Consider the following 27,751-nt stretch of genomic DNA (forward strand, 5'->3'; position numbering starts at 1 on the left):
GATCTGCTTTCAAGTGCTAAATTTATTTTCAATTTCTGACTTCAGCTTGTTAAAACTACATTACATGGGAACTATCCTTGTTCTGCCTTTGTAGAATTTTCTTTCTTATTTGGAATGATCCTTCTCAAAAAATATCTCTAGGTTAATCTCCTTTAGTCTTATCTTTGTCTATCAGGACTTTGGGTCCACAAAAATGGTAGTGTTTTATTAATAATATTAGTCATAGTTGTTATTAGTGTATAATATTAGCAATACTGTAAGTAGCTGAGACTTATGTATCACTTACTGTGCCAGACACTGTGTTTCACATATAGTCTTTTTTTTCCTTCTTTATTTTTTTTAAATGGTACATTAAAAAAATGTGAGGTCCCCACATATCCCCCACCTCCCTCACCCCACTCCTCCCACATCAACAACCTCTTTCATCATCGTGGGACATTCATTGCATTTGGAAAATACATTTTGGAGCACTACTGTACCACATGGATAATGATTTACATTGTAGTTTACACTCTCCCCCAGTCCACCCAGTGGGCCCAGTGGGCCATGGCAGGACATACAATGTCCAGTGTCTGTCCCTGCAGCACCACCCAGGACAACTCCAAGTCCTGAAAATGCCCCCACATCATCTCTCTTCTTCCCTCTCCCTACCCTCAGCAGCTCCTGTGGCCACTTTCTCCACATCAATGCTACAATTTCTTCCATTATATAGTTAGTCTTTAATCTTCCCAACAACCCTCTGAGGAAGGTATTATTCAAATCACAATTTACAAGAGAGGAATTTGGCTCAGAGTGGTGAACAGTAAGCCTTAGGGCAGTGGAGGGCAGACTGGTTCTCAAGCCCTTATTCTTAGCCCATAAGATGTATAGCTTCTTTATTAATAATAACAACTACTATTTATTATGTGGCTCCTTTGTGCCCATCACTATTTCAAAGTAGTTTATATGTATTGTTCTTTACTACAACCCTGTGGGAATACTTTGCTTTTACTTTTCTTTCTTTATATTTTTTAAAATTTTTTATTTTTTAAAAAGATATCTAGATTACATATATGTTACATAAAAAATATAGGGGATTCCCATATGGGCCACTTCCCACACTGTCCATGTTTTCCCACATTAACAGCATCCTTCATTAGTGAGGTACATTCTTGCAATTGATGAACACATTTTGGAGCATTGCCACTGTGGGAAACAAAGGCACGGTGATCTTGCAGGAAGAGACATGCACTTTCCATGGTTACACTTTTAACATAGGAATGCAGCAATTAAGCCTTTTGGGTCAACAGGACAAAACTTTCCGGAGCAGGGAGAAATATGAGCAAACATACTTTGCAGTTTGAAAGGAATACTGAATCTTTGTACTCTGAGATAAGTTCTTTAATTTACAAGTATTGTTAATGTGTAGCTGCACTGCTTGTTATCATGATAGCTTGAGTATATATAATGCCACTTGTAGATAATAAAGTTGTCTGAGGAGTCTCTACTCACAGACCCCCTGATCCAAACTCTTTCTCTTTCTTTCTTTCTCTTTGTTTCATTCCCGATACCCTTTGGGCCCAAATCTCCAGCAGCCACTAAGCATGGATTATAGTTTACAATGTAGTTTACACTCTACCACTCAATTTTGTAAGTTATGGCAGGGTATATAATGGCCTATACCTGTTGTTACAATGTCATTCAGGATAATTCCCAAGTCCCAAAAATGCCCCCTATTACTCCTATTCTTCCCTCTCCCTTCTCTCAGAACCTCCAGTGGCCACTGCTTCCACATCATTGATATAAGTTCTTCCGTTGCTACAGTAAGACCACTCTAGTCCATGGTTCATTCCCCATTGCTTTTACTTTTCAATGAGGAAATCAAGGCTTAGAAAAGTTAAATATCCTACCCAAGGTCACATAACTAAGAAGTGGCGGAACCAGTATTCTCCAAAACCCCTAACGTTAATGTGCGAGTGAGACTGTCCCAGGTGCATGTTCATAGTTTCCTTCAAACTGAAGGAAAATTCCATTTAAAATTCCATTTAAGCCATTTTTGTTGCTTTTTATAACCTCTCCATAAAATCATATCAGGAAAAGATATTTAAAATAATCTGAAGCAAACAATATTTTTGAACTCAAGTATTTATCTTTGTAAGTGATGAGAAAATGCTTTTTGGGTAGGAAGGGAGTGAAATGTTCATAAATAAAAGTTTTAGGAATGTGTGTTTCGACTGGAGACTGTGGGAAGGTAATACATATTGAAATTAGACAAGAAACAAATCTGGAGAGGTAGGATGTAGGCAAACTGTGGAGAGCCTTGACATACTGATTTGCATTTCTAATTAATTCTACAGACAGTGAGGGATTTGCTAAAGCCTGTGTGTGGGTAGCCAGGGCCCAAGCTGACCTAAGGTGATTCCTCAGATAATGGTATAGATGGCAGATTGAAATAGAGATGCACAAAAGATTAGATAAAAGGTTATTGCATAATTCTTATATAAACACCAAAAGACATTTGATTGTGTTTATAGCACTTCATTCATAAGAGCAGTTTTATTCATGAAATTCATAGAATGCAATTATATATAGCAACATAAAAGAAACAAACACTCTATACAACACTATGACTGAATCTCACAAACATAAGGCTAAGTGAAAAAAGCCAGCATAAAGATTATATACTAGGTTCCAAATACATGATGTCCAAAAACAAGGAGAACAAATCTGTGGTGAGCAGGTGGTGGTTATTGACTGGGCAGGAGTATACGGGAGACTTCTGGAGTGTTGGAAATGTTTTATATTTGATCTGGGTGGGATTGCATGGTTTTATACACAAACATATACACATATGTACATATACACATATGTATGTAAATAAAAATTCATTAAGTTGCTCATTTATGATTTATGTCTCTTACAGTATGTATGGTATGCCTAAATAAGACCATTTTTAAAAAGATTATTGTGTAGTTCAATCAACTTTATGTAGAAACTTCCCAATTGAGAGTTCCCTTTTACTTTTCCCTTTATGAAAAAAAAAAAAAAGCACATTTCTTCCTCTCTGACCTTAGTTAAGATTTTCTTCTGGTTGGTGGGCGATTGCTCTGTGATTCACTGAGTCAGTGGTAAGGATTGTGGGGGGATTCAGCTAGAGGTAGAGAAAGGAGAGAAGGCGTTTGAGGTGACTGGAAAGAGGGGAGGAAATGAATCAACCTCTTTGGGACGTGATACGGTGCAGGCTGCACCACTTGGAGGAGGGCAGTTTCTCTTCCTCTTACACTGATTTCAACAGAGCTTCCCTGTTTTCGTTTCTCTTCACCAAGACCAAAGTTTTATGTGAATGAGAAGAAGATAGTTCGCTGATTAACCTATTTTCCCATAAAATACATGACTAACTTAAAAAAAAAACCAACTCACTGCTAATTGGTGATTTGTATGCAGAGAACACAAAGCGTTGATAAAATTAGGCCATATGAATGCCTAAAGTTGTGTAACTGGAAAGCAAGTTGATTTTTATTACAGGGGTACTTATATGGCAATTCATGGTCCTGAAATGAGTACTTGTAAACAAGCTGGTGCAGGCCAAATTCAGGTAAATTTATGGTTTTTCATAACCAGTGAGTTAGAAAATTCTTTAATAGTCAACAAATGTTTATATCTATCTGTTAGATGTGGGGAAACCAAGAAAAATGAGGGATAGTTCCCATCCCTAAGGAGGATGTACTCTTACAGGAAGATCAGTTTAGTGTCAAGTAGCTGGCTGGCAAGAAAGTATGTGACAACTATCATGAGCAAAATAGAGTTCTTGGATATTCAGAGATGGGCAGGTGGAATTTCAAGAGACAAAGATAGACGAGGATCTTTGGGGAGAGAAGGAAATGATGGTGTTAATAGCTACTATTTCTATGCTATACTGTTTGAGATGCTCTCACATGCTTTCTGATTTAGTCTTCAGAAAGACTCTACAAAATAACTATTGCTAGCCCTTCTTTCTTGATGGGCAAATTGAAGTACGGAGAGGTATTCACATAAATCCAGGTCTCTCTGACTCCACTTTTCTCTTTAAAAAACAGGCAATATACCTCCAAAAGGTATAGGTATGGATACTTGAGCCTGACTACCTGGCTTCAGATTCCAAGCCCCTTACTTTCTGGTGTGAGCACTCCTGCAAGTTATTTAAGTTTTTGTGAACTGGGATAAAACCCCAAAATATACTTTGGGAGGATTAAGTGAGTTTACCTATGCAAAGCATTTAGAAATATAATGGCAGTGTGTAAGTGCTTGCTACTACAATTTTGGGGGGAAAATCATTATAAAAATAATATATACTCTATACAAAATTGGCAAAAGACCTACTAAAAGAGTTTGGCACACTTGCTGGAGGCAATATTAACAACCCCAAATAAATAATTTTCCTTTACCTGGCACTGATTAATTTGAAAATGTATTGGGAAAAAACATACAATCCAAAATAGCAACAAAACCTCTAATGTATTAAAAAATAAAGCTAATAAAATAATGCAAAATGTTGATAGAAAACACCTGGAAACTACTGAAAAAAGTCAATAGGAATTCAACGGGAACATTATGGAGAAAGGGAATAATATGAGTAAAGACAGCAAGTAGATGTTCCCAGGGAAAGGTTTGGTACAGGGTGGGATGCATATATCAGAGAGGGAGGTTAGGGTAGAAAAAATCATTTCGAGCAAGGTCATGATGGTTTTATATGTCAGATTAAAGGCTTTGGTTTAATAGGTATCGGGAACAATTACCGATTTGTGCTGACTTCAGCACAGAAAGATACTTCAGGAGAAAAGAATTTAAATATTTGTCTGGGAATTGTCAGGATGTCTGATTAAAACGTATTGATTAAGAATGGTTGCTGTATACCCAGGAGACTTGAATCTCTGGATTGGCCATGTGCCAGCTGGGCCCTGAGCCTCAGTGGAGTTGCAACTCTTACACTCCAGTTTGTTGGACTTACCCAGGTCAGCTAACAGGGAGGTGAAGATGGTTAGTCACACACCAGGGAACCGAGAGTGCCTACAACTGCAAGCAAGAGAATTGCATCCATCAACCATATGGGATCTAAGCCCCCCTCTTGATAGAGAGGTGGAGTGGACATCACCAACCCAGGGTCCACAGGATGGAGGAATAAAATATGGATTAGAGTGAATTTACTGGTATTCTACTATAGAACTATTGTGTCTAGTAATGGAAGAAACTGTAGCATCGATCTGGAGAAAGTGGACAAGGTAGTTACTGAAGACAGGGAGAGGGAAGAAGAGATGTGATGTGGGGGCATTTTCAGGACTTGGAGTTATCCTAAATGATATTGCAGGGACAGATGCTGGACATTATATATCCTGCCATAACCCACTGAATGTACTGGGGGAAAGTGTAAACTACAATGTGAACTACAATCCATGTGGTGCAGCAGTGCTCCAAAATGTATTCACCAAATGCAATGAATGTGCCACAATGATGAAAGAGTTTGTTGATGTGGGAGGCGTGGGAGGAGGGGTGTGAGGTATGTGAGAACCTCTTACATTTTTTTAATGTAATATTTTTTGATCTATGTATCTTTTTTTAAAAAAAAGACAATTTAATAAAATAAAAAATAAAAAAATGGTTAAAAGGAAAAATGAATCCTTTAAAAATAATTCTAAGCAATAACTCAATGTTTTTGGTGATGTAGTTTTACCTGTGAATTACCCACTGTTTTTAAAAGTGTGTTGGATCTGAAAGTGGTGCTGGCACAGGGCTGCCATGTTGCCTCAGGACAGCAATGATGACACTGAAGATGTTTCGCTGTTTGATGCTGAAGAGGAGACTAGGAAGAGGCCAAAAAATCCAAAACCAGATACCCAGGGGTGACATTTTTCCATTTATTCTTTCAAGTCAGTGCAATTGTAGTCTATCTGCTCTGTGAGTTGTTCAGAAGCAGCTTTATTGCTTACATGGTGACAATTATCTTATTGTTATCATCTGATTTGGGGTCAGTGAAGAATGTCACAGGTACATTAATGGTTGGCCTGCATTGGTGGAATCGTTTCAATGAAGATGGAAAGAGCCATTGGGTGTTTGAGTCCAGGAAGGCTCCTCTCAAGAGAATAAAACTGTTCCAGAGGCTGAATCGAGGATCCTTTGATTAGGACTTATTACCTGTCCTGTGCTGTGGTGATCTTTGCCTTCAGTGCTCTCTTCTCTTTCAGAGTGAAGTGCTTGGCAGTGGTTGTCACAGGTGTGGTGCCCCAAGGGGCCAACTTATCCTGCTACGTCAGGTATAAAGTGGGCAGCGGGTAAAACCCCACCTGCATGGCTACCTCTTAGCTTGGAAAGCAGTTTCTCAGACAAAATTTGGAAAATAGACTTCCTGAAGAGAGGCAAAAAAAAATGTTCGTTACATAGTTCTTAACGCTGAACTATTTGGAGTTTAGTGCATATTGCAAACAGAAGGGTTGAGTTTGTTTCTCCATTGAGAAAGTTTATTTTTAAAAAAAAGGAAAATAATTTAAGTATTAATTTTTCTAACAGCTAGGACTCAATGGTTTGATGGCACCATAAACACTGTCATAATTTATTTTATGATGCACTTATAGTGAAAGTCTTGTAATCTCTATATATGTCTCCACATAGTCTAATCTTCACATGTCCCAAATTAATGAAAACATTTGCGTTCATACACTGCATTTTGATCTCTAGTTATTCATAGATGTGCTTAGTCTAGCTCAAAGCTCTAAGTGTTTACATATTATTTCTGTAGATTATTTTCAGAAGAAAGTGTTCTTTCCTTGGTAAGAGTAAAACAGTAATCGTTAATTTTACAACTTACTACATATTTCATGGTGAAGCATCTTGTCCTAGATGTGCACAAGCAAGTTAAAACCCAATTTGGCCCAGTAGTGTTAACTACTTTCTAAAAATTTGTTTATTTGTAAAAAGTCATGTACTTAAGTCCCAGTTAACATAAGCAGAATCTTCATAGTTTATATATTTAAGGCATACCTAGAGATTGCTGCTGTTCTATTTATTTTATGGAAAGGATAGCCAGATTTTACTTTGGCACTTTCTGGGTGCTCCCCAGTGGTCCTTGGCCCAATGAGATCTATCTTTTACCACTGTAAAAGTATTATTCTTATGCTATAGGGAGAATAATAATTTAAGTACTTGGCATAATGCCTGAAAGACATTTAAAAAATGTGAATCTATTTTCTTTCTATTATGGGGATGTTGTAAATCATGCATTTGTATTAATGGCATTTCTTAAAACAAAGCAATATGTATAACTGTAAGCTAAACCAATCTGCAAGCTAGGGTAGGGATCTGTAATTCTGTTGTAGGTATTCTAAACATTTTTGGAATCTAGTAATCCACAGATAATTATGTGAATGTATTTTTACATTGCTAAACATTTTTAAGAGGTATGTTTAATTCACTGAGTATCTATTGGAATGATAGCTTTGAAGGTAATTAACTTTATATTTGTATAAAAACCTCTACTGTTTACAAAAATGTATTGAATCTTAGTAATCTGAGAAAATTCCTACTTGGTTTATCGCCTGAATATCTTTATCATGATAAAGAGTAAACTTTGGGCTTTGCATTTATCTTCCAGTATCTAGGAAATATGACAATGCAACAGACACATGCTGATGTTCTCTGTATGTGATTATGAATATTTCTACTTAAAAAATTCTTAGAAAAAGCTATAGCCTTTTGGAGGTAGCAATACTAAAGAATAACATAGTAATTTTTATCTAGTGATTTGGGGTGTGGCAGGCAGGGATAAGTGCATAAAGGGAAGGAAAATGAAAATGTATTAAATGATTACTACATGCTGCATGTTCTAGGATTGGCTAATTAATTTTGGCAACAGTATTGTAGGGCAGGAATTATGATCTTTTCACAGACAAGGAGTTAAACAGGTTGGCTTTAAATTCCTTTTTAACTATTTGTTAACTGTGATCTTGGACAATTAACTTAGTTAAGCTTCAGATGACTTATTGATTAAAATAGGGAAAAATGGTAACCAAATCCCAGTGTTATTGTCTGAATTAAATACAAAACACACATTAAATCATTAGCTCAGTGTCTGGCCTATAATAGCTAACACTTACTGACTTAGCATCTTCCAGGCACTTGGTTGAGAAGCTCAAATATATCATCTCATTAAATCTTCACTCACACTTTATAGTAAATTATTATCAATGTTCTTCTTTTTTTTAACATTTTTAAAAAAGATTTATTTATTTATTTATTTATTTCTCTCCCCTTCCCCGCCGCCCCCCCAAGTTGTCTGTTCTCTGTGTCTATTTGCTGCTTCTTCTTTGTCCGCAGCATGGGAATCTGTGTTTCTTTTTGTTGCATCATCTTGTTGTGTCAGTTCTCCGTGTGTGTGAGGTGCCATTCTTGGGCAGGCTGCACTTTCTTTCGTACTGGGTGGCTCTCCTTATGGGGCGCACTCCTTGTGCATGGGGCTCCCCTACGCGAGGGACACCCCTGTATGGCAGGGCACTCCTTGCGCGCATCAGCACTGCGCGTGGGCCAGCTCCACACGGGTCAAGGAGGCCCAGGGTTTGAACTGCGGATCTCCCATGTGGTAGGCGGACGCCCTAACCACTGGGCCAAGTCCGCTTCCCTCAATGTTCTTCTAAGTCACTATAAGTATTATTACTATTTTAAGAGATTGATACATGTTCAACATCAAGAAATTTGTGAGTGGCAAAACTGGTATTTGAATTTAGCTTTGCATGAAATCCAAACCCAGACTTTAAAAACTACCATGCATCAGAAAATGATAGGGATACTAATAAATGACCTAAGTTATTTTTTTCCTCTATAGAGATATGGATTCTGATGAGAGAACAAGCCATTTGCTATGTACAGGTTAGATTTTGTTTTTTAAAAATGGACTAAAATGGATATGTGATATAAAGACGAAGAGTGTGTGCATGAAAACAATCAAGGTTGTAGTTGAAGGAAGGACTGTAATAGCAATGGTTCTTGAGTATCTGTATTAGTCAGACAAAGGGGTGCTGATGTAAAATACCAGAAATTGGTTGGTTTTTATAAAGGGTATTTATTTGGGGTAGAAGCTTACAGATATGAGGCCATAAAGCATAAGTTACTTCCCTCACCAAAGTCTATTTTCACATCTTGGAGCAAAATGGCTGCCGAAGTCTGCCTTGGCTCTTGTTGGCATTGCAGTTTCTTTTGAATCTCCGCAGTGTTGTCTATGCAGTCCTCAGTCCAAGCTTTTACTTTCTGGCATTGTTCATGATGGCTGTACTCCGCAAGATTTAAAGCTCCTAGTCAACTGTCTCTTCTATCCTTACTCTGGGGCATAGTGCTGTTTCTGGATTCCTCTCAAGCACTTGAGAATCAGCGAGTGCTGACTGAGCCATCTGCTCGCCCATCACGGCTCGCCATCGAATCACCTTCACTTCCTGATGAGCATGTTTTCAGGTCATGGTTCTCTGTGAAGCTTAATCTTTTTTAGGCTGTTCCCTGGTCAGTCAGGTAATTGCTCCTTCTGCTTTGGGAACTCCCCACCCCTGTCAGGAATCATCACTTTGTCCTTGGGCTGAAGCCCAGGGAAGTCTGGACCTTACATCTCCCATCTCCTGTGTCCTTACTCCTCTCCTCCAGTCTTCCTCCCTACCTCCTTTCTCTTCCTATAACATGCAAATTCACATTTGTCTCCACATTTCATCTTTCCTTACTGCAGCTTTACCTTTTAGCTTTAAAAGTATATGATTTATGGGGCAGGGTGGGTAGCTTATTAATAGAAGAAAATATGTTAGAAAAAATTAAACAAAGACGCTGTACCTGTTCTATGTTCAAAACACCATGTTAGGTTCCATAGGAGAACAAAAGCAGAAGACAGATTCCACATTCTCAGGGACTTTACGCTCTAATGGGTAAGAAGCACTCAGCTCACACTCAAATAGACAAATGAAGGAGATATAATAGAAATATGAAATGTTTGGGGAGAATTGTAAGGGAAATGTCCATTGTGAGTAAAAGGTGGTGGGGATGGGGGAGGTTTCTGGGACAAGGAAGAAGAGGATTCAAGGAGCAGGTGTGCCAGAGAGGAAGGGGAAGTTAAAAGAAAAGAAAGTCACAGCAAGGTAGTGCCGAATGAGTGGAATGGCAGGCTGTGGTGTGCAGTACTGTGTGGGAGGAGACAAGTCTGGAAACAGTATCTGATCCCAGGATCTCTGGTCTCTATATTGGACTCTTACTAGAAAAAAAAATTAGACAACTTTTTATCAGCCTGAGTATAGTTTCACTACTAATCTCATCTCTTACAAGTAAACTTTGTTTACTTGTCTAATTAATAATTTCCACCCTCAAATGGCATAGTTGGATAGTTAGAACTTTCTCTTATGAGTCATGAGGGAGTGAAAATCATAATTCGGTTGACTTTTGTAGAGCTATTTGTGGGACTGCCTGGTTTGGCTGAGTATAATGACTCTTTTCTTTCTTTGTTTCTCACCAGCCAGTGTGGTTTGTGATTTAATAGCCAAGCAGAACAGGGAAATTAATACTGGTAATATTTTAATCTTGAACAAGGAAAAGGGAGGTGGGAATTTTAAATTGTTTGTCTTTTTTGTGGGTAGCTAACTGCCTCCTTTGGATAGAGTTTAGGCCAGGCATGATCTCACCATCAGTTGAAAACAATTAGCATGAAAAAGGAACTGCCCCCGTTTCTACTTTATGTTTTCTTTAAGCACAATTCATTTATAGAGGAGATGACAGTTTAAAACTTAGTTTTTACTATTCTGTATATTTTAAGATGTGTCCAAAATGAAGAGATGGCTTGTGGAGATTAGTTTACTAGAAGAAAATGGCAGTGATTCTATTTATTTTGTGTGTGTTTGAACTAGCTAAAGTTTTCTTTCAAAATCATGGCAATGAAAGATAGATACATTCCTATTTGTGTGTGGGTGATGTTGAGAGTTCAGTTAAAGAAATGAGAGTGGAAAATGAGCCTTAGATAAGATGTCTAAGCAGATGTGCTTAACTAAGGTAAGCTTCACAGTAATCTTATTTTCCCTTTTCTGTAATTCCTTTGAAAGGAACCAATTTTCCTTCCCTAAAAGAAAATGATTCTTCCAATTGTACTGTAGAACCAATAAGAAAGGAACACTTGACCATTCTTTATTCTTGGGAAGCTTTGGTAATGTAACCCAAGAGTTATAGTAATAAAACCAAATATTCATATAGTACAGAATAGACATTTTGGAAAAATGTGGGACTGTACTGGCCAGTCTCTCTTAAAGAAAATGGAGGCCTTCCTGCTATTGTTTTTGTGATATTCTGTTATACATAAGCATGTTAATGGACTTGCCAAAGAATTGAATGAATGATCGTAAGGACCTTCTTAGCTAACTACTATTTAAAACACTTATTCATTTCTTTGAGAGTTGTTTAGATTTTTCTCTTTTCATTTATACCTTAAAAAATATTCTCTATCACTTAATACATATTGCCAAATTTTATCTCAACAACCATATAAAAGTGGATATGATTATCTTCACTGTACTGGTGATGAAATCAAGGTTGAGATGGTAAAAATAAAGCAAAGGACATAATGGGGATTTCAATTCAGAATTTTCAACTCTGAAGCTCATGCTCATAATAGTATCTTGCAGCCTCATTCTTTCCCATATGCTATGGATTGAATCATATGCCCTGTGAAGACATGTCTTGGTCCTAACCTCAGTCCTATGGATATGAACTCATTTGTGAATAAGATCTTTGAAGATCCTATTAAGACATGGCCATACTGAGTCAGAGTGGGCCTTAATTTGATGTGACGGGAGTCTTTATAAGCAAAGGAAATTTGGGCAAGGTAGGAGAAGTGAGGATGAGGCAGAAGGAGACAGAGCATCATGTGACAGAGGAAGACATTGAGTTATGATTGGCTGACAAGCCACCGGCAGAACCTACAGACTTTGGAGAAAGCATGGCTTACTGATACCTTCATTTTGGACTTCCAGCCTCCAAAACTCAGACAATAAATTCCTGTTGTTTAAGCCAAGCAGTCTGGTATTTGTTATGTCAGCTCTGGCAAGCTAAGACAATATAGCAACTACTTGTATACAGTAGAATCATCAGTGACTCATGATAAAAGAAAAAAAAATGGAATCTTTCAAAATAAGGGGGAAATTAACCAAATCAGCCCAAGGTGTCTTCAGAATCTCCTATTTGCTCTTCAACTAGTCAACATTCTCATCAAGCATGACTGTAGGAAATTCAATCATTTTATCAGGTTCCTTTTCTTGTATCTATTTTTCTCTTTATGGTGTCCTTGGTCACTTTCTATAAGTCAACTCTTAACATCTGAAAACTGATTTTCAAGTCTTTTCCTCTTCTCCCCTTACACATTTTCCACAGATGTGGACTTGCACTCCTTCCTTACTTCCCCAAAACAGAGCTACCACCAGGAAGTAGCATTTTCATGAGATTTTTCCTCAGAATTTATCAAGAGCTAGTTCTCAAGCTGATTAGGGCATAATACTCTTGAAATTGATGTGTGAATGACTTTTGATGAGTAAGCTTGGTTATGGCCACAGATTCTCCTCTAAAATTTGTGTTTAATATTTTTTTTTCATTTGATACCCCTATAATAAGTAAGATTGCCTGGATTCAAACCAATCATTTACTGTGTGACCCTGAGCAAGTTTCTTGATCTCTCTGTACCTCAATTTTCTTGTTTGCAAATTGACCATAATAATAGTACCTGCTCATAGAGTTATTTTAAGAATTAAACAGAATAATAGGTATAAAGTCTTGATCCAGTTTGGCATTGACAAAAGCATTAATCAGTGCTAATTATGAATATTAATATTAGTAATAGTAGTAGTAGTTTCCCCTGATCTCTAATTGTTCTATTGGGCTGTATCTCTTAGTAAGAAGGTAACTTCTGGGTAATCAAGTGATCTTATGGGCAGCAGAGTTAAGACTTTGACTCTCTGGAGTCAACACCTTGCTTCAAACTGTTTGGTTCTGCTAGAACTTTGTTTCAAGCTGTGTGACTTTCGTAAACTACCCAAACTCTGTAAGCCTGAGTTTTCTCATCTGCAAAATGGGGAGGATAATGGCACTTACTGCCCAGGACATAGTGAGGATTGAATGAGGAAATCCAGGTAAACACGTTATGGAGCATGACACAGAGCAAGCCCTCAAACATTCGCTCCTTCTGTGTTTGCTTTCTTCATTTTATCTTTCTTGCATTATTATTGTTATTGCCTGACTTTTACTACTATGAGTAGCATCAATATCCTATAAGGATTTTCTCCTCCAGGGTCCAGTGTGCAGGACTGAGAAACACTTGCAGGGCAAGAAGTCAAGAAAAGGGTATCTACTTAAAATTCCCAGAAAAATATTTTGTTTTAACCAAAAATGACAAGTTTAGGCCAAAGACAAATTCTTGTGGAATGGAATAGGGGAACTCTTCTAAATGTTCACACAAATAGTCAAGGATGTGGCTTGTTGCCTCACCTGAAGGATGGATTTCCCTGCCCTCCTGGGCTCCAGTCAGTTCTGACTCATAGCTATGACGCCCCCTCTTCCCTGCCCAATGCCACTTCCTGAGGCTGGTGAGGATTTTCCCCTGACAACTTCTAGGGCTGCAAGGACCTTGTTATTTCATGAAGGTCCTAACTTCAGCCTTGATTTGCCAGTTAACCTTAGGCAAGTCATTAACTTTTTGCAGCTTCAGTGCATTGACTGTAAAAAAGAGAAATTGTCTACTCATTTCTAACTCATAGGATCATTTTGAAGATTCTACAACACAGCAGAAGATTCTATAACATGCTGAAGACTTCCGAAAATTTCCAGAATTTCATGTATACTTTTTTTAAAAAATTAATTTCTCTCTCCTCCCTTCCCAACCCCCCCACCATTGTCTGTTCTCTGTGTCCATTTGCTGTGTGTTCTTCTTTGTCCACTTCTGTTGTTGTCAGTGGCACGGGAATCTTTGTTTCCTTTTGTTGTATCATCTTGCGTGTCAGCTCTCCGTGTGTGCGGCGCCATTCCTGGGCAGGCTGCACTTTCTTTCGTGCTGGGCGGCTCTCCTTACAGGGCGCACTCCTTGCACGTGGGGCTCCCCTACGCGGGGGACACCCCTGCGTGGCACGGCACTCCTTGCGTGTATCAGCACTGCACATGGGCCAGCTCCACACGGGTCAAGGAGGCCCTGGGTTTGAACCGTGGACCTCCCATGTGGTAGGTGGATGCCCTATCCATTGGGCCAAGTCCACTTCCCTCAATTTATTTTAATCTTTGTTTTCAACATTGTATAGTTTTCAGCATACAAATCCTATGCATGTTTTGTTAGATTTACACCTAAGTATTTCTTCTTTTGAATGATTGTAAATGGTCTTGTATTTTTAAATCTGGTGTTCAGGTGTTCATTGCTTGCTTTCTAGAAATGCAATTGATTTTTCTAAGTTGGTGTTGTTTCCAGTGACCTTGCTGAACTCATGTATTTAGTTCTAGAAGATTTCTGTAGATTCTTTGCCATTTTCTACAGAGACAATCATGTCATCTGGGAATTAAAACAATTTTATATCTACTTTTCTGGTCTATATACCTTTAATTTCATTTTCTTGCTTAATTTCAATGACTAGAATTTCCAGCACCAAGTTGTATAAGAGTAGTGAGAGCATGTATTCTTGCCTTCTACCCCATTTTAGGGAGAAAGCATTCAGTCTTTTACCATTAAGAAAAATGTTAGCTGTAAGTTTTTTGCAGATGTTCTTTATTGAGTAGAGGAAGTTTCCCATTATTCTTATTCTCTGTGAATTTTTATCTTGAATGTGTATTGCATTTTGCTAATTGCTTTTCTTCATTCATTTATAAGATCATGTGATTTTTCTTCTTTGATCTGTTAATATGGCGAATTATATTGATTGACTTTTGAATGTTCAACCAGACTTCCATCCCTGGAACAAACCCATTTTGTCATGGTATTTAAATTTTAAAATATATTGCTGAATTTAATTTGCTAATACTGTGTTATGGATTTTTGCATCTATATTCATTAGGGATATTGTTTTCTCTTTGCATAGTTTTGGAATCCGGAGAATATTAGTTTTATAAAATGAATTAGGAAATATTCCATCCTCTTCTATTATTGGAAGAGATTGTATAGAATTGTTGTTAACTCTTCTTTAAATTCCTGGCAGGGTTTTCTAGTGAAACTATAATTTTTGCTTCAACCATCAAATATAGTTTAGAATTTATCAAGGGAGCATGGGTATATTGTATTTACTCATATTTTTATTTACTGTGTTCTTCCTTCCTGGTTTTCCAATTTTCCTCCTTTTATCATTTCCCTTATGCTTAGTGAGCTTCCTTTGTCCATTCTTTTAGAGTATGTCTGCTGGTAACAAATTCTCTTAGTTTCCTTTCCTCTGAGAATGTCTTGATTTTCTCTACATTCTGGAAGGATATTTTCACTGGACATAAGCCTCTGGGTTGACAGTTCTTTCCTTTGAGCATCTGAAAAATGCTGTGCAACTTCATTCTGGCTCCCACGATTTCTGAGGAGAAATTTGCTGTCATTGGAATTGTTTTTTCCGTATAGGTAAGATGCTGTTTTCTCTGGGCATTTTCCCTATCTTTTCGGAAGTTGAATTATTATGTGTCTTGGCATGAATTTTTTATCCTTTTTAGGGTTCACCCAGTTTCTTGAAATTGTAGATTTTTACCTCTGTCAAATTTGGGAAGTTTGCTGCTGCTATTTTTTTTTTTTTTTTTTTTAGCCCGCCCTTTTCTCTCTTTTGAGTTTCTGATGATATAAATGGTAGTTTTTTGTTAGATTCCCACAGGTCCCTGCCACTCTATTCATTTTTTTTTTCTGTCTCCTTTCTCTCAGTTGTTCAGACAGAGACAGAGTAATTTCTACTGTTCTATCTTCCATTCACTGATTCTTTCCCCTATACACTCCATTCTGCTGTTGAGTCTGTTCACTAAGGTTTTTAATTTGGTTATTGTGTTTTCCAGTTCTAAAATTCCACTTGTTTCTTCTTTGTATGTTCTCTTTCTTTGCTGAGACTTTCTATAAGTTTTCTAGTTGTTTCAAATGTGTTTGTAATTGCTCAGTGAAGCATTTTTAGCTTGACTGTATTAAAATCTTTGTTTTAGAGCTCTAACAACTCTATCATATTGCTAATATCAATTGATTGTTTCTTTTCATTCAGTTTTAAATTTTCCTGATTCGTGGTATGATGAGTGCTTTTTGATTGAGACCTAGACTTATTCATATTAAGTCGGGAGACTCTGGGTCTTATTTGAACATTTTCTTTTGACTGACTTTTCTGACATCACTCTGGCAGAAGTGTGTTCTCTTTATGGCAAGCTGGAGGTAAAAGCCTAGGTTTCCACTTGGGCTTCATTTATGTCTCAGTGGGGATCCCTCCTTACTGCTGGGCAGGGGATTTAGTTCCTGCTCACCATATGCACATGGCATTATTAGTGCTGGGTGGTGTTGAGTGTTCTGCTCTCTCCTAGACTTACTTTAACACTTTCAGGGAGGAGTGCTTCATTACTGCTGGGTTGGGATGACAGTCTTTGCTCTTTACTTGATTTTCTCTGGCATGACTCCAGTGTGTGTGTGTGGGTGTTGGCATTCCGCTACAGCCTTTCATAGGTGGAAGTCATGTCTCCCCACTAGATTGGTGATGTGGGTGGGGCCCACTGCTTTTTTTCTGGTGTTTGTCTAGACTTGAGTGGTTTGTCTGAAAGTTTTCTGTCTTGCTAGGCTGGTACTCTTACTAGAGAGAACATGCTTTTCTTGGGGACTTTTTCATCTGTGCCTATTTGCATTTCTGGGTTGCCAGCTTCTTCAGCTCCAAATCTGGAATATGTATGGCAAAAAGAAAACCCATGGAACTCACTACCGAGTACCATTTGGATTGCACCAAATTCCCTAACCAATCATCCTCTTTCTCCACCTTTCAGAATCTCCTTATGCTTGTTTTATAGATAATCTCTATGGTTTTTAGCTGTACTTATTGGGACAAATAGCAAAAATATGTCTATCTTCCTAGTTGTGAAAATGTTCAAAGACATAACTTAGTTACTCATGCTATGCCTTCCTTAGTTTCCCCTTAATCCAAAGCATTCTTAGTGTGATTGAGAGGGAGATTTAGAAGTCCAAAATATGTTCTTAGGGTGTTAATAAATATTACAAATGGAAAGGGAATAAAAGCTTGGGAAACGTTATGCTGAACAGTTTCCTTTACTGCAAATTTTCTGAGTTCTGTTAATATGCCAGTGTATGTTACAACTATCCCAGCTAATAGAGTCTTGACTTTGAACAGGGAAATAAAATGATAGATTTATTATTTTAGAGTAGAAGGCAGGTAGTGGTTTGCAAAAGAACATAGATAAACAGGTAACTTATAATTTTAAAATGTTTTGTAATAAGATTGAAAGAATCCTCGCACCCCTTTCATCTAATAAGGCAGAAGTGTGTGTTAAAATGCATGAAACAAAGTACAAAGTTTACATCACTTTGTGGAAAATTTATGACCTTATTCCTATCTTTGGGATATCTTGTTAGTTTTCACAGATTTATTGCACAAATTCTGGGCTCAACTCCAAGACTTCTCAATAGACTGTATACATACTTAATGAAATGGGGAAGTTGAAGGAGGAATGTAATGACAGAATGGAAATTAAAGGCACATTTGGAGGTCACTCTATGGTATGATATCAATTTAAAAATAACCCCTCAAAATGAATGCTCTGGCAATTTTGTAGAGAGGCATTACTTTCAGCCTTCTGATAAACTACTTAGTCTGTTCTTTGACTATAGTAAAGACTTAATTACTAAACAAGACTGGCCAGAAATAACCCAATATATTATGCATGTAAAAAGTAATTTCTTGCAGTGATATGTTTGGATAGCTGGGCAATGAAAATAAAGTGTTTTCTTTCTTTTGGTACAAGTTGGGAGGCGGGGGGGCAGGGAGTGGAGAATACATAAAGTGGAAGAGGAAAAGAGGACCCCTTAAGGAAGGATGTGGTAAGATGGTATAACCAAAGCAAATTCCATGTGAAGGATATGACAAATTGTACATTGTCATTGTCCACAAGAGCATCTATTTGTCTGGGCCAAAGATTACACGTTTGTGTTGGAGTACTGTACATGTCCCTTTCTGAATTCAAAAACATTTTGAAAGCTACTTAGGACTGTTGGTTCCTTCTGGTAAATTATAGCTTTCAATTGGTTTATGAACACACTGGTAAATACGTTTTCCATACTATCTGGCTCTTGTTTTTGCTCTTGCCTAAAATCACAGACACAGGCCTTGGAAGCAAGCCTCCAGCCTTAGTGAACTTGTGCACACCATGTAGGAGCATTCAAATATTCTAAAACCATCCTCTTTACATGGATGGATGAGTGTTAATAAGGGATATTTCACAATTCTTTAATGCAAATCTTTTCTGTTTTTCCATGCTTTATCATGGAAAAAATGCAAATGTATAGAAAATATAGAGTAGTATATTGTATTTTCCCATGTACATCTCAACCAGTTTCAATAATTATTAACTTTTGACCAATTTCGTTTCTTCCACACCTCAACCTATATCTGCCCCCATCTCCTCCACCCACATTATTTTGAAGCCTATTCCAGGTATCATATTATTTCATCTATAATATTTCTCTATGCATTTCTAAAAGAGAAGAACTCTTTAAAAATAAGTGCAATACCATTACCACACCTAAAAATAACAATTTGTTAATTTCATGCATTATAGTCAGTATTAAATTTCTCCAGTTTTCATATATATTTTTTTTCATGGTTTAAGGAATTTTTATTATAGCAAAAATTTTAGAATCCAAATTATGTTTTCTTTTCCAGTTATCAATTCTGTTATCTACTACAGAAGGTGATGCTTTGAGTGATACCACAGTAACCAAGCACAAAATTAAAGAGAGGAATGTTTCAAATTTTTGTACTTGCTGTAAATTCTTTTTCCCAGGGTCTATAAAACATTAATTTATTTTTATATTTTACTTTTTTTTGCGTGTTTTTTAAAATTTTAGACTCAGTGAGTAATCTAGGACTAGTGTTTTATTTGCTAGACCTGGCATTTGCTTGGTTCATAGGTTCAAAGTTTCCCCTTTATTTATTTAATATTTTTTAATGTTTCTTCCCCACAATATTTAAGTTTTTCAATGTTTAGATATTTTTCTTAGGTGAAACATGAGTTTCATTTTGTGGTCCCTGATCAATTTTAAATAGCTGGGATATCAGTGGCACTATTCATTGCTTTCTGGGCAGCTTCTTTAGCTTGAGGGACTTGTAGTACTGCTACAGCTTAATCAACCTTAGAAGGAAGAGACTTTTGAGGCTTAAGCATATGAAGAATCTGAATCCTCAATTTTCAACAACATGCCAGCACCAGGGTAGGTATATGACTTGAAAAAGAGAAAACAGCCTTTCACCCCACATTTGCTTTTGCTCTTGAGGAGGGGCAGAAGCAAACATGGATAATGTCAAAGGTTCCTGGCCTTTATGTTAACACCAGGCTGTCTTTTAAGATTTGTTGAGGACTGGAGCTCCCACAGCATATTAATACTGTGAAATGGTGTAGACAGCAAGAGCAGCTACTGCAACGGCAGCCATAGGACATGGACCCTGTCTGTGCTGATGTATTAGCAGCACAGTGTGCTGACATGACTCATATAACCTGTGAAGAAGCTGGTCTTACAACACTTAATGGTGGATCTAGATGCAGCTGAGCAGATATATATCACCAGGCAGATTTTGAAATGGCGAGGGCTAGCACCTTGAGCAGTCCCGTGAGGACTTGGTCATAGTTGAGAAGTTTGGCTAGGAGGATAGTACGCAGCATGGTTCTGAGTCTGAGATAGCCACAGTGACGTTACCTGAAGGAGGTGCGGGCTGTTTGGGATTGGTTATGGGATTGGGCACAGCTAATACACTTGCCATTCTCTGCATATACTAGTTAGTGAGGTGAACCTGGCACTCCTCTTTGCACTGAACTAAAGCTACATACAATGGTTTGGTGGGGACAGTTCTACCAATCGTCTGTAAGTGTTTTGGTGACTTCTTCTGGGGAGAAGAAACATATAAAACCAAACCCTTTGTTGCAACTACCTCTATCAAAATCTTTGCACCAGTGATCGCACCAAATGGAGAACATTCTTTCCAGAGGTGTTCATCATCGGTGACACCATCAGGACTTTTCACATATAGGTTAACACCCTGGCTTCTGGTGACATTATATTGCTTCATCTGTTAAAATTTGTGCTTAAGTTTCACCTGCCTGTTCCACTTTTTTCTGAGCTTGACCATGGTCAATTTGTTTCCCATTGAGCCCCTTTCCCTTTACCTTATCCACAGTTTTCTGTGCATCTTCATGCCTTTCAATGCTGATAAAACCAAAACCTTTGGGTTTTTACTTTTATCAGGCATTACTTTCACACTTAAGACAGGCCCAAACTTGCCAAGAGATCCTTAAGGTGCTCATTATCCATGTCTTCTCCAAAATTCTTGATGTAAGTTTTGTCCTAATTCTGAGTTCTACATTTCATTCCTTAGAAGATTTAAATCATCCAACAATTTGTGAACATTTTGAGTAGCCCAGTTACATTTTCAATAGCTCTTTCAGCTGTATCCTATGTTGCAAAATGTACAAACCATAGTCCTTGGAACCATTTCATTACAAGCCACCATACATGAAAGGATGTTACCAAAAGCAGAAAACATATCATGCAATGCTTTATTGTCAATGGATTTGTCCAAAATTTTAATGAATATGTTCCCCACTCCACATTTGCCAAACAATGGATTATGCTGAGACCACATAATGCTACTGGCTTGTGCTTTATAACATCAAATTTATGGTGTACAAAGCACTCTTTGAGTCTGCCAGTTGCTGGAAATTCACATTTGTGTAGCCCGTGGAGCACTGGATGATCATGTCCCTAACGGGCCAGGATGGAGAGGATAGGCGCATCCAGTCTCAACTGCTTCTGGAGCACTGCCTAGGCCATGTGTGGGTGGGGGTTGGGGTGGCTGTCATTAGGTCCCCAACAAAATGTGAGGCCTTGCGGAAACTGGAGGCACAGGGGTTATCTTGGCATGGCTGTAACATCGTTGTGATAGGAGGATGGCAAGTGCTGGGGCCTGGGCCTGAGCGCAGAGGGACAAAAATCAACCTGAATGGAAGACTACACAATGGCCTCAGAAGGGGGTGGATCCACTGCCTCTGGCTGCTGGCTGGGCAGCCAGGATGCCCGGGTCCATCCGGGCGGCAGGAAGACCTTGGTCTCTTCCTTCCCTGCTGGAGTTGCTGGGTGCAGGCTGGTCTCTGCGATTTCATTAGGTTATTTTATAAGAGAGGAAGGAAAAAAAAAAAAAAAAAGGCCTGATGCAGGAGATGCAGAAGCTTTGTAAATTTTTTGGTGGTAGGGGTGGATTAAAGATAAAAAAATTTCTTTTTAAATAATAAATGTCTGTTCCCAGCCCTGAACACACACTAGTAGCCTAGAAGAAAGGGATTATATTTATTTTTACAATTAATTCATTGACTCAGGGTCCAAGTACAGTCCATTCTTTGTGACTACATCTCTGTAAATCTCTTTTACTCTATAGGTTCTTTCTCTTCCTCCGTGGTGTTTTGAAGCTGTAGGTACCCAGGAGAAAGATGTTCTTAAATTTAACCCGTTCCTGGAGGTGTAAACTCATTGTCATGAGGGCTTTCTGATGAGGTTATTTCAGTTAAAATGTGGCCCAAGTGAAGGAGGTTGGTTGCTGGAGCCCTTGATAAGCAGAATGAAATTCAGACAGTTAAGAGAGAAAGACACATAGAGAAAGTAGCCGAAATTCAGTAGAAGCCAGAAGAGAACAAAGAGGCCAAGAGATACCACTTTATGTTTTGCCATGTGACAAGCTAAGGACCAAGGGTCCAGCAGCCAACCTCAGAATGCCACCGTCATCAGGAAGAAAGCATCGCCTTGATTTGAACTTTCTCTCAGTCTCAGACCGTTAGCAAATAAATTCCCTTGTATAACCCAACCCATTTCATGGTAATTTTTTGTACAGCCTAGGAAATAAAAATACCCCTTCTCCCTTACATTTTATTTGCTGAAGAAATGGGTCATTTGTCTGATTAAAACTTTGTGGTATCGTCTAATATGTTCCTGTATTTCCTCTGAATTGGTAATTAGATCTAGACTCTAAACATTGGTCAGATTCAGATTGGAATTTACAGGCAAGACTATTTCTTAGGTTTCTTTGTGTACTTCCATCAAGAGGTACTTGATGTCTTATGGTCTCCCTTTTTTGAGGTTGGTAACCATTGATGATCATTGTCTAGATCCACTAATTAGTAAGGATTGCACAATGGTCATACTATATTTATTTCATTGACTTTTAATCTCCCTTTGTGTTTTAGCTTGCCAGGGCTGGTTTGACAAATACCACAAAATGGGTTGACTTTAACAACAGGAATTTATTGTCTCATGGTTTTGTAGGCAAGACGTTCAAAATCAAGGTATAGACAAGTCATACTTTCTCCTGAAGTCTGTAGAATTCTGGCACTGGCTTCCCCAATCCTTGGGGTTCTTTGGCTTGTGTGTTTGCCCTGTCACATGGCTAGCAGCTTCATTTTCTGGCTTCTCCTGGCTTCTACTGACTGACTGCATCAGAATTTCCTTGGCTTTATAATGACTCCAGTCATATGGATTAAGTCCTTACCTGATTCAATTTGACTTCATTTAAATAGAATCTTACAAGAACCTATTCACAGATGAGTCCATACCTTAACTAATAACATCTTCTGAGGTCTTATTTATAAATGGGTTCACATCCACAAGACTGGGGATGTAGGTTAGGCTTGCACGTGTCTTTCTGGAGAGAAGATTCAATCCCCAACACATTGGCAAGCCATGGATGTACTTTCTGTTCCTCCTTGTCCTAATGAGAATCAAGTCCCTATTCCCATTTCCTTCATAATCCCTTAGAATTTCCTAAGGAATTTTCAGGTTTTCACAAATCCTCAAATGCAGTTTTGAATTATAGTTCATAGACTTTCACCAATAATTCCTTGAGCCCCTCTACACAAGTTTAGAATTAATGTCATGTGTTCCTGGAATGAAAGAATCAAAGTTCTTCTTAATAATGTGGTGCATCAACCTTTTTAATTCATAGGAAAATTTTATGAATTAACCAATTAACCAATTTAACTAGTAAGCAACACAACAACTTATAAGTTATTCATTGGAGAGTTAGTTGGTTTTTTTTGAATGAATGAATGAATGAATGATTTGGCAACATCTCTCAAAATTAAAAATGCAAAACTCTATAAGCCAGAATTCCACTTCTAGGAAATTTATCCCATAGATATATTTACATAAATTTCCAAGGATATATGAACAAAATATTTGTTAAAATATTAATAATAAAATTTTGAATAACCAATTTCCTTTAATGGAAGACTAATTAAATAAAAATTTTATATTCGTATTATGAACTAATACACAATTTTTGCAAAGGACTAAGTAAATCTCTATGTAGAAAGCTATTTAGTTATAAAAATTATTACCCTATGAACAAAAGAATATTTTACAAATATTGTATCCATAGAAAATGTCTGGTGGAGCTCACAAAAATATTAACATCAGTGTACTAGCCTTTTGTGGCCAGGCAGGAAATAGAATTCCATTATTTTGAACACTCTACCTTTTTAAAAAGAGGAACATATTGTTTTTTAAATAAAAGTTATAAAATTAACCCTGTCCCTTTACAAAAAAAAATGGTAAGAAGAATTTTATGAGAGTTCAATATTTGTGTAAGTACATTTAATTCACTTACAGGATCTTATGGTTGACAATATTAAATAATGAGGGATAGTCCATCATTAATGCCGAAGGCACTAAACCAATAACAATGAGCAGTGTAGCAGTTTGATATTATTGATGAATTCCAAAAAGAAATATGGATTATGTTTGTAAACTGATCTTTTCCTCTGGGCATATTAGATTATATTGGAGTCATAGGTTTACTTGATTAAGTTATTATATAAACCTCTTGTGCCAGTAGGGCATTGAGTCCCTACCCTTTGGTGGGTGGGGATTCACAGATAAAAGGCATGGCAAAGGACAGAGTTGGAGGGTGTTTGGTGTTGGAGTTTTGATGTTGGAGTTTGATGCTGAAGCCCTGGGAAGTAAGCCCACAGAGGAAAAAGAAGCAAGCCCCAGGAAGAGGTGAACGCAGGAAGCCTGAACCCTCGCAGATGTTGGCAGCCATCTTGCTCCAACACGTGAAAATATACTTTGGTGAGGAAGTAACTTATGTTTTATGGCCTCCTATCTGTAAGCTCCTACCCCAGATAAATACCCTTTATAAAAACCAACCTCCTGGCATTTTGCATCAGCACCTCTTTGGCTGACTAATACAGGCAGCAATTAGGAAATTTACTTCCTTGAATCAATGATCCATGTCAGCTGAAAGGAGCTCTAAACATTGCATAGGGCTTTGTACTAGGTAAGAGATATAGGGACTGACTCCTTCCAGCTGGGGAATGATCAAAGCCCTCACAGATGCAGGAAGATTTGTGCTGAACCTTGATACATTGGGATAGATGGAGAGAGGGGGAGACTGGCATTCCAGACAAAGATGACAACAAGGCAAAGGTACACTTGGGCAAAGGTGTGTGACTACTTTCGTTGTGGATGCCTTCACGTAGAGGAGAAATGCAGGTAAGGTTAGAAAGATATACCTGGAACAGAAATTGAGGATTTTTAAGCCTGGTTTGAAGATGTGGACTTCAAGCTTAGGCAGTGAGAAGTCACTAAAGACCTACAGGCTTGAAAAGTCAGAGACTCACTGAACGCACAGAGTAAGGGAAGAGTGATCTCTGATTCTATTTTTAAAGGCTGCAGACATGAAATCATCCTTCAGGGCAGGTGTGAGCAAGAAGACAAGCTGATCCGCTTTTGTACTTTCAATGCTAGGTAACTGAGAGGGCTATCACTTTTTGCCTTTTGCTTATCACATTAATTGGCTCTTTTAATGAAATTCAGATCTGTCTCTCAGCACTTCTAGTCCTTGTAAATTTTTCCACCAGAACAAAAAGAGATATCAGCTGACCACTTGATGCATCAGAGTGACTGTGTTAGCTTTCCACCTTCCTTATGAAATTCTCCAGTCTACTGTGAAAATTGCAGGAAGCCAGCTATATTTAGTAAGAAAAGAGCAACAAGTCTAAACAGGGTGCAGAGAAGAGGAAAAATAGAAGCACTGAGTCTTATGATTAGTACAGCCCAACAGTGTTGCTTACAATTTTCCATATTTTGTAACTGCAAAAGCAGAGTGTTTTTTAAAATCAAAGTAAAGCCCTCCCTGTTAAGTCAAATAAAATATTTTATTTATTCAAGGAGCAGTTATTTTTTAATTTCAAAGGAATGACAGAATCATGCACCTTTTGAAACGAACCAGCCAGTAAGTGTAATTCTGCTCATATTCAGTGCTTTCTTCTGCTTAAAAACATTTTAAAACAGGAAACTGGGATAATACATATTCTCAGTCAAATTCCTATAAGACTTTACTCTCCCATCATCCTGTATTAAGTTCTCTTCTTTTCTTTGAGTTCCAACAACTTCACCTGAGATAAAAGTTTTAGACTATGACCCACAAGACTTGGATTCTGAACTTATTGTATGCTTACAACTTCAGAACCTTAGGTCCTCTACTGCAATTTCCCCTCATGACTGTCATCTCCTAAAAGACATGAATTATCTGCTTAAACCTTTAGAGGAGCAGGAGAATTTGCTAATTTCTGCCGTGATCGTTTCAATTATAATTGAAAAGTTCTTCCTTCTATCTTTATTCTAATTTCCACTTAGAGGCCGCTCTGTAGGTGAAGGTGGATGTCTATCCTCTAATAGATCTTAACTCTTCAAAATTTTGATGTTGCAGTCACTGTTCCTAAGGGTTTTTCTTTTTAAAACAGAGCATCCTCATTGCCTTCATTCTTTCTCATGGTACTGGCTTGTTGAGGTATAGGTTTAATCCAACAAGAGTGTGTCTTTTAATAGTCTAAGATAACTCCTAGCCTTTTAGCACCATGTCCACCTGTGGTTCATATTGAGCTTCCAGTAAACTCAACTTCCTAGAATTTAATTGAAAGAGCACGACTACGGTGCACCTGTGAGTGCACTTAGTGGAACACTCTTGCAATGTCTTTTCAAGGTATAATAGAAGACCTGTTGAACAGAACACCTGGTTTATTTTGCTCTCAGTGTAGACACACATAAAATGTTTACTTAAAACTTCAAAGGGGGAAGCAGATGTTGCTCAAGTGATTGGGTTCCTGCCTACCACATGGGAGGTCTGTGGTTCAGTTCCCAGTGCCCCTTAAAGAAGACAGTGAGATGGCATGATGGCAGGCATGGCCAGTTGGTACAATGAGATGACACAACAAGAGACACAAGAAGAAAAACATAATGAAAGATACAATAAAGCAGGGAGCAGAGGTTCCTGGTGCCTCCTAAAGAGGATGAGCAGGATGGTGAACTGGCGCAATGGGCAGGCACAGTGAGCTGACACAACAAGATGACACAACAAGAAACACAAGAGGAAAAACGTAACTGGAGATACAACAAAGCAGGAATGGAGGTAGCTTAAGAGATTAGGTATCTCCCTCCCACATTGGAGGTCCCGGGTTTGGGTCCTGGTGCCTCCTAAAGAAACAAAGACCAACAGACACAGCAAGTGCAAACAACAAGGGGGTGGGGAGAGATAAATAAATAAATCTTAAAAATCACTTCAAATCATTAATGTTTCTTCTTCATCTGTGATTTCACTCTAAATTTTCAAAATAAATTACTAAATTTGAAAAAAAAATCGAAAAGTTTGATCTTTACCCCAAGGTCAACTAATTGTTGATTATTTCTTAGATTTAAGGATCTTTTATGGTAATTTTATGTACACACATATACTATATTTAATTGCAAATTATCTTCCCTAGTATATTGGATTTGTTGTTTTTCCAAATCGTTTCCTCTTTGATGGGCCACAGTGGTTGTCCATTTCAGGAACTCCCTAGAAAACTTGATTTATGGAAGATAAACTAAAATTTAATAAAAGAATGCTTAATCACTAGTCCCATTTTCCTCATTACTCTTGTCAAGTCTCCAGACTTCACCAGGGGTTGATTAATAGAAAATTATCTTCCTGGATAATATAAATATATATCTTTTGTTAAGGCATTTCTACTCTTCAAAAATTCTAGCACAATGTAAGAGCAAAATCTGGCAGAAACGATTGCAATAAATCTCAACTTTTTCTCAGAATAGATTTAAATTATATTTGTATACCATTGGTAATGCTAGTGTTCATTTTAATACGAAACCTCTCACTTCCTTTGTAACATTTTTTTCAGTGTTTACTTAATTATAACTGGGTGTTTTGAACTATCCATCAGGAAAAACTTGTGTCATATTTTAACATGTGTCTAACCCCAGATCCTAAATACACAACCACTATATTTAAAAAGGGAGGGAATTTTGTGGATCCTTAAATGGATGCCAGAGTGGCATCCACAGACTACACAATATATAATTCTTCTTCTCCAATTTGTAAAACAAACAGAAGCAACAGAATTTCCAAGTGTCCATGGCCCTATTATTTCTCAGGTCTAGTCGTATGGTTGAGTTCATCTGAGTGAACCCAATGTACTCAGTAACCCCTTAACTGATTCCTTCTAGCCA

General features: G+C 37.8%; 2 pseudogenes; one reads left to right on the forward strand and one right to left on the reverse strand.

Annotated features, from left to right (window-relative positions):
- The first annotated feature begins 5,751 nt into the window (after positions 1-5,751).
- Positions 5,752-6,393, forward strand: LOC101424052 (Golgi apparatus membrane protein TVP23 homolog B pseudogene; annotated as a pseudogene).
- Positions 6,394-19,666: 13,273 nt separating this feature from the next.
- On the reverse strand, positions 19,667-20,994 carry LOC101424490 (polyadenylate-binding protein 1 pseudogene; annotated as a pseudogene).
- Between the last annotated feature and the right edge of the window lie 6,757 nt (positions 20,995-27,751).

The sequence above is a fragment of the Dasypus novemcinctus genome, chromosome 1, assembly GCF_030445035.2.
Source record: "Dasypus novemcinctus isolate mDasNov1 chromosome 1, mDasNov1.1.hap2, whole genome shotgun sequence".
NCBI lineage: Eukaryota > Metazoa > Chordata > Mammalia > Cingulata > Dasypodidae > Dasypus > Dasypus novemcinctus.